This window comes from Dermacentor albipictus, chromosome 5 (genome assembly GCF_038994185.2).
Source record: "Dermacentor albipictus isolate Rhodes 1998 colony chromosome 5, USDA_Dalb.pri_finalv2, whole genome shotgun sequence".
Taxonomy (NCBI): domain Eukaryota; kingdom Metazoa; phylum Arthropoda; class Arachnida; order Ixodida; family Ixodidae; genus Dermacentor; species Dermacentor albipictus.
Window position 1 is genome coordinate 47836227 of NC_091825.1, and position 8550 is coordinate 47844776.

Here is an 8550-nt window from a genome sequence, read left to right on the forward strand (position 1 = left end):
ATATTTGTGTTCGGCTACCCGGCTATATATATATACATACATATATATATATACATATATATATATATATATATATATATATATATATATATATATATATATATATATATATATATATATATATATATATATATATATGCAACCTGCAAGCGACCGCACAATTGCGATCGGAATGGAACATAAGAGAGTCCGGGAGGCCTCAAACATCGATGTAACGGTAACTACGCTTCGCAAACACAATACCCCTTTTTTCGTTGAATGTTTAATGTCAGAGCAGCAAAACAGAGGCCCTTGAAATTCTGCTGCTATGAGACAACAAAAGCTTTCGTCACGTTTGCGTCTGACAATATAGCATCGATCTATAACGTTAATACCATCACAATGGACAGCTCAACGAGACTCCGCTTTTACTGACTAACGCCGTTGGAGATGAGGCAACAATGCCAGTGAGAACAACAGCAAGGACAGCAAGAATCGCAAGCTGTGAACAGTGTAGTATGCCTGACGCCAAGCTGTGTCGGTGCCGCACGCTTTGTATATCAAGCCTTCGTCAGCGCTCGGGCAGATTTGACCATCGCAGCTTTGACAGAGAGAGCAAGAAATGGCGTCGAAGACGTGGTCACTCTATTCTACGTGGATCTTCCTAGCGGTTATCGTCGCCATGAGCACTGTTGGTGCAGAAGGTACGTGGAGAAGGTACCGATACGAAATGCGCACAAAAATGTGCTGAGGGAAGGCTATTTTATGGCTATTACTTGCGCGGTCAGCGAAGATTGGACGTTCAAGGGGGGGAGTGGATTTGTCTGTTATTGCCACTGCAATTATGCAGACACTGCAGGCGCATTTACGCCGTCGGCGCCGCCTTTGAGCATTCCCGCTATCGACGGCGCATGCGCAGAGCGTTAGAGTGTCGCCAGAGACGCGGAGGCTGCAAAAATGACGAAGCAAAGTGGAAGCACCGGGCAACGCCCCGCTCCATCTGCTAGATGGCAGAAGCAGGAGAGCGCTCTGTCTTGCGCTGCTGGCATGAGCGTTGATCATGTGCACACTATAAGCACACTTGCGATCCCGCTGAGCTGCTGTGTGTAAGCGGAACGGAGCGGAGACGCCAAGCTAACGTTGTAATATTTTTCATTTGGCTGTGACTAATGCTGGCGGTTTGCCGTAAGGCAAACCGCCAGCATTAGTCACCGTATCTTGTCATTAGTATCTTGTCATTAGTCATTAGTATCTTGCTTTAGGGGCCTAAAATTTTTACGAGAGTTTCGAAAATTGTTAACTTAAAAAAATTTGAAGCACCATGTTTACGAATTGACTCAGCCCTCAGAGCCAATCCTTTTCCCAAGGCTACGGATCCGTTTGCCGGCTTCCCTTACCTAGATTAGTCTATCGACTTGAGGCTGTTCACCTTGGAGACCTGCTGCGCATGTTGCTATACGGTCCGGCGCGAAAATCGCACTCCCTTACTCGGATTTTCAAGGACTGACAGGAGCGCACCGGACAGTGCAAGAGCCGCACTGCTCTACGGAGCCGCCGTCCCTATCTCGGGGTGAACCCATTCCAGGGAGTCATCTCCTTACAGAGAAAAAAAAGCACATCCCGGGGCTGCCATCGGCGTCTCCGAACTGGTTTGCGCTGTTGCACTGGGTCCCGCAGGACCGACATCCGTAGCCGGGTTCGGTACTGTTAACCCGATTTCCTTACGAAAATCGTCACCGAAACTGATATCGCAGTTCTGCAAACTGTATCTGTAATTCACAGCGTCATAAGGGGACAAATTTTGTATGCACCTTTGCAGATTACAAGGCATTGTTATACCGTATGGAATGATTGTGCAATGTCCTACTAACAAATTCATAGTACACTTCATAGCTATGGATAATACGGCAATTTTGTGCTCCAAATCTTTAGCAGAGCACACATTTCCCGCGCACCGGTGGCTGCATAGAAAGCATTGATCTCGCTTATCTAACAAGCGCGTCGCCCAGAGAAGCCAGTGACGTGCTCTCAGCTTGGCTGTCAAATCACTATGAAAGCAAGTAGACGCACCATGACGCTCCGCTAAATCGGGTTTCTAGCGGAACGTGGTCAGCGTTCCACATTCCGCTGCCGCTGTGTGCGCGCGCACATTAGCGCATCAGTGTTCCGGTAGCCTTGTGCTGAGCGGCTGTGTGCAAATTGGTTTGATACCCCGGTCTGAGCGGAGCTGACCGTAAACGATGTGCTAACACTCTCGTATAACTGGAAGGAGCCGTCAGCGGCGTTCATTTGTACTTGTCGGTAGTCTCGAAGATCATTGGATAAATACATATCGTGATTATACATATCGTGATAAATACATATCGTGATATATATCGTGATTATCGAGAAAGGCCTGGAAGTGCTCATCCCTCGCAAAGTGTGGAAAAATAGTATGGACATGCATAAGAAAGCCGCGCAGATAAGCCGGACAATAATTGAAGTTTTCAAGGATATCATCTTCTTTAGCTGAGAGATTACAAGGGGGCTTAAGTATTTTTCGCACCGCCGGACAGTTTCAGCACCATCTTCCGATCAAGCCGACTACGACGTATTATCGCGTAATGGGGCATTTAATGCGATCACTCTCATATTAATTTGATCTGTATTTGTCACTCGACCTTTTGTAATACCAAGTAGGCCGCTTGTGCCTTGAAGAGGGGCTTTGGAAGCCAGACAAGACGCAACAGCGAAAGAACGGTGGCGACGCCGCCTTGGAGTTCGCGCACTAGCTCGCGGTGATTCCATGGATTTTGATCGCGTCTGCGTTGGCCTAGTTAAAGTTTTTGTCGGTAATCTTGGAATAAATCGCAATATAATATATTTACGGGCTGAGCTTAACAAGCTTCATGAACTTTTACTATGCCTCAGCTCCCCCAATCACAAAGAGTTGCCCACAGTTATGTAGCGGTTTTGGGGGCTCGGCGAGGAATTAAAAAGTAAGTACGCCCAGAATCTCCTGTGGGAGTTATCTAAATTCTGCGTAAGCATTTGCTACTAATCACGTGCTATTTCGTCGTCATATGTTGCTGTGTTTGGTATAGTTGCGTGAAACGAAATGAAAATATCATCGTGAAACGGATAAAGTGTGGTTCCAACACGGAAATGTTAACTGAGAGCAGCATGAGACGACGAAGCGGCGAGTATAAATGTTCACTCATGTCATATATTCGTGAATTTGAATGATGCCACTGCTTCGTGGGAGATGAGACCTCGCCATTGCGTGCTGTAGCATGTGACGTAACTGAGCAGTGTTACTTTGGTTGGTTTGGTACGTAGAAGTGGTCGATGACGCTGCCTCATCTCGGTGCGAACCATAATCAACCGTTATCAACTGTTCTCTGGTGGCGGCTGAGTATGGCGCGACCGCGCGGGCCCTATCTTGAAAGCGATCTGCGATGGGGACACGCTGCGCAGAGCGCTGATAGCTTCGTGTGCGCTGTGTTCGCGCCGCTTAGTTCATGTTGAAGTGAGAGGCAGCACGAAGGGGTCAATTGATTGGCTGCTGCGAGCCATATCTTGAAGGAAATCGTCCTATGTGATGGACAGACAGGTTTTCTCGTTCGCTTGGCATTGAAATACCTGCACATTTAAAAATTCGGCATTGACAGTTTTTTGCTCTAGTAAGCTTCAGACGCTGAGAAAATAACGGCAATAGAGCTTTGAAAGAGTGCTTTATTAGTCTACACTCGTTTAGTGTTGCTCTTTAGTGCGCCTTGAAGGAACAGAGCTAGCGCTTAGGACTGAGTGAGGGTTGAAGTTGTGATGGTCGATAAGGGAGAAGGTGGGGTACGCTGGTGAGATGATCCCCGGCCGCAGGAAGTGCTGTCTCGACCAAGAAGGGTGCCTCGATTATTCCTCAGCAGGAGGAACCATAAGCAGCCAATGTTTCCAAGTGGGAGCCTCCAAGCCCAGCATATTGACCGAGCTGTACGTCTGTAGCTCCGTGTTCAGCATGACATCGTTGACGGTTCCCAGGTCGCCCAGAAATCTACGACGGCAAACATATCTACTTTGTGCTTAGTATGCTTATGTCATCTGAACCTAAAACTTCAAATTTTCAGTGATGGCAATCCGTGCAATGGTGACTTTGCGTGAATTCTCGAATCACAGAGGAACCATCGAAGATTACCTTTAGTGGGACGTATCTTGGTTGTGACCCATACGTGGCGTAGTAACATACGGTCGAGATTTTCACGAATAAATTTCATAAATTGACACATGATCTTTCTTTGACACGACACTAATTTGCGGTTGGACGGTAGCGCGAAACACTACCTTTATGGATCGGAAGGCTGTCTCAATTGGGTGTGTAATGACTTGCTTCCTTGGGAAAACTATCGCCCTCGATAGTAAGCTACGTGACACTTTCGAGCCTGCATGTGTGTGTGCCGAGTTACACTAATGCGCTGCCATATTACATGGTTACTTCGGTTGATTATTTATTTGATAAATATATAGAATAGCGCAGATAGAAGTGGCTCGGCTGGTAAAGTAACCACTCAGGTAGAGCATCTGCGAAAGAGGTGGCGCCCAGTTTGTTAACCAGACGGGGAGGAATTTCAGCGCAAACTTTCATCCTGAGGTGCCAGTATAGTTCTTGGGTCAGCCGACTTTCCAGCTTCGAAACGTTTCCATCAATTATTCAGAGCACTTATTAATTTACTCTCTTTTTTTTCTTTTTCAGGGCCAAAGTTACGTCTTCCGTCATGGCCAAAATGTAAACAGGGTGAAAACTCAGGATGTGTGAAACCTCCCGGTAATCCGTGCGGCGAGGACACATGCAATGTGGAAAAGATCGGTATATATTGCACCCTTGAATGTCGAATGGGCTGCGTGTGTAAAAAAGGCCTGTATCGTCGCTTGTCAGACCGAAAGTGCGTTCCCCAAAGTGAATGCAATGCCTAATCACGCCGACAATGACGTCATGCGGATACGGCGCTGTAATAAATGGCAGTAGCTGCATTTTCGAGATTTTGCCCGATGCCACATGATTCCAGAGCCGCGATCTTGAAGAATTCACGTCGAAGGGACAGTTTGGCTCTCATCTGACCGTTCTAAAACAAGAAAAAAAAACAAATAAAACATTTTCTTCGTTATTTCTCTGCTTGAAAAAATAAAGATCCTGTAAGAGTTACACTCCGCGAAAATCTACCGACTAAACTCTTCTCCGCTGATGTGCACTACCGCGCTCCATTTCTCGAACAAGCCTTCGAGAAAATGTGAAACGAGCTTCTTCTGAGGCACATGTCACAAGGAGAGAAATAAAGCATGGAGCGAGCACGACGTCACGCGTAAACATTGCCTTGTGATGTGCTTGCGTTACCTTGTTGTCACCGCAGATCCAACGTCTTCTCGCTTCAAACTTGCAACCACGTGCTGTTGCATGAGCTGCGCACACAGATGGGACCGATCTTTTATTGAAGTTGCCGATTCATTCGTGCGAAAGCTTTATGTGTCCCATTACGGGAAAATGCATCGGCGTTGTCGGCGTGGCCGAAAGATGGTACGAAAAATTGTTGATGGTGCAAAAAGTACGAACGCGTAAGAAATGCTCGGATTGAAATCCAATCTCTCAGGGAGGTTCCTGTAAAAAAGTGAATTAACGAAGAAAAAATGGCTGTGGCTTAGCTAAGGTTAAGCCGAGGATGCGAAGCATACTAGCCTTTATTTTAGTTGTTAAACCACTGTTTAGCCTGGTGAAATGCTGTTGCTTGGCTATATTTGGTTCGGCTAGACGAAGAAACAACTCGCGTTACTCTGCTTCGCCTTCAAGAGTGGAACGCGACAGCGTTGCTGTCGACCCGCCAAGGGGTGTAAGACCATGGGCTACGGCGCAGCGACTACGCGCCCCGCATTCGACGCGGTGAGCGTCGAGCAACGCAGCGTTCGGCGCGGCAACGAAATGTGCGCCTGAGCAAGGGACGCACGCCTGAGAAATAGCTCGTTTCTAAGGCAACACCACATTCACTAGAGGCGCTTTTGTACCGCTTTGAAGCATCGTACTCGTGGCTCAGTGGTAGCGTCTCCGTCTCACACTCCGGAGACCCTGGTTCGATTCCCACCCAGCCCATCTTGCAAGAGTTGAGCCAAAGGCACCTACAAAATCACTCTCTGCAGCACGCCGCAACCTTCGCTTCTCATTCCAACGAGCAGCTGTGTCTCCAGGAGGCATCTCACCTCGTGAGTGTCTAGCAGAGGCAAGCACAGCTGCTTATATACCGCCGCGACGCCGCGAGCGACGGCGCGAGTTGGAGCCCCGTTTCTCCTCTGTCGTGACGTCACGGTGTCACGTCGTATTGAAGGCGACACCGCCGCGCCTGAGGAGCTGGGTTGAGCTCTCGTAATATGCTTCGCATAAAATTCGGAAAGTTTCGGTTTGGGTACGAGACGAGCCCGCTTCTCGGGCGCCGTGGTTCCACGGTCCCGGTTGGCTAAAACTGTGGCTAGTGCTTGCCCCATTGGGCACGTGACGGTGCAGCCAATTGCGAGGAGGGGGCGCCCCGTCATTTGTGCGTAAACGGAGTATAAAATAAAAATTGACCACCCTTCCACTATTGTGAAGGGGGCTGCAAGCGAAGATCCAGATCCGCGGCTCTCCGCTCTCGTTAACGCCGCGGTTTCGCGCTCCTCCACGGCGAGGTCGCCACGTTGACGACGAGCCCTTTCTCGAGCGAGTTGCTGGCGGCGTTCAAGAAACGCCGCCTGTTCTTGGGCAGAATGAACCAAACGCCGGGCTGGCGGGCATGCACTGGCGCGAAATGCCTACCTCCCCCTTCCCTCCCCATCGAGGCGAGCGAACACGCGATCAGGCCCTTTTCCCGCTACGGAGGCAGGGGATGCCTGTGATTGGCTCGCGCCTTGCACTGCGTCTACCTTTATTGCATATAAAACCCTGCCTTAAAGTTCGTGTACGCTGAACCGACAGTGGGGTGGTCTCACAACCCGGAGGTCGGTGGCTCGAATCCGCATCCGGACAAGCGATTTAGTTGCGCACGACTTGAGTTATTTTCTCACGGCAACACGAACGCTGACGCCGATACGATTGAGGCAATACGAGCTTCGCTTGAAAAAGTCTTGGCTCATTCCTCTCTGTGCAGGTGGTTGACTGGCGAAGGTGTTTAGCACGCCGATATACCCGACGAGACCCGTAAAACCCTGCAGGTCAATCCCATTCCGAAAAACACGGATCCAAATCTCCACGCGGCCAGAAGGCAGGCGCGGGCAGAATATGTGGAAAGGCATTTAGCCAAGCTAGAAAACACGGTTTTCATGGATGCAACACTGTATCCATGGAATAGACACACAAATTACATTGAGGTAGCTTCGGTAGTGGTTGACAACGCAGGAAAGCTAATCACCTGCGCAACTACACGTAGCGACTGGACAGTGGAAGCGGAGGAGGTCGCTGTTGCGCTGGCAGCGGCTGAGGGCTATCGAAAAGACAAATCAATGGTCATTTTAACGGATTCAAAAGAGGCATGCAGGAACTACACAAAGGGTAGAATCTGCAGGGCTGCCTTAGCTATCCTCCGCAAGGCAGAACACCTCCGACACACCGCAACCCACAAGCTAATCTGGATTCCGGCACGCACGGGGATAGAAGGAAATGAAAGGGCAGACAGCTTAAGCAGACAGAGGCAATAGAATTAGATACTCCACACCACACAAAGCCTTAACACAGCAAGAAGCAGCTAGTTGGCGGAGGCTGCAAGCAGGAACCTTCTCTAACTTACATATACTAAGAAAGATGTGTCCTACACAATTTAGGAACACATGCCCGTGGTTCGGGGCAACCCCCACGCTTTACCATATAACCTGGGAGTGTAAACGTAACTACACATTCCACCAACACAAAACCCCAAGTGCGGAGCAGTGGGAAAGCCGGCTTACCAGCTGCGAGCTCGCCGCTCAAAGGGCAATGGTGCAGCACGGAAGCGAAGCAGCGCGGCTCAGTGGAGCCCTGGACTAGGGGCCCAACCCTGCTAAGAAGGTCAAGCGTCTGCAGGGATGAGGACGAAGACCGAACGCTAAACCCTTAATGGACCAAATAGTTTGCTCACTCTCTCTCTTAGCACACGACATGGAGGTCAGACATAATTTTGAACAACGGTACGAACTCATTTCTTCTCGTGGCGAAAGGTACGCACACCTATTTATTCCGTTGATAGGGGCTCATTATTTCTCACGCAACTGCAATCACATTCTTTGAAAATGTCAAATGCATGCACGGCGCTGTGTGGTCGTTTGCGCCGGAACGGTGTGGCAATGCAAGGGATATGTCTGCAACATGGAACGCGTAAACCGCTCCCTGTTCGCTACCGACACATCTACATTGAAATCACCGACAACGAGAACAGGGGTACTGTCATCGCAGGTAAGTCACGCTAAGTATAGCCATGAACCTTACGTGACTATGAATAATTGCATTTTTTGTTTACTTACGGAGGTATGAGCCATTGCTCACGGGGATATGAGACATTAATAACGACAGTTTTAGACATGCTGTTTTGTATGTTGTATGCGTGATTA

General features: G+C 48.9%; 1 long non-coding RNA gene across 1 annotated transcript; it reads left to right on the forward strand.

The window, feature by feature from the left end:
• The first annotated feature begins 468 nt into the window (after window positions 1-468).
• LOC139060430 (uncharacterized) lies at window positions 469-5157 on the forward strand. The gene is made up of 2 exons (XR_011514804.1): window positions 469-683; window positions 4706-5157. It is a non-coding gene; the product is annotated as an uncharacterized lncRNA (long non-coding RNA).
• The last annotated feature ends 3393 nt before the right edge of the window (window positions 5158-8550 follow it).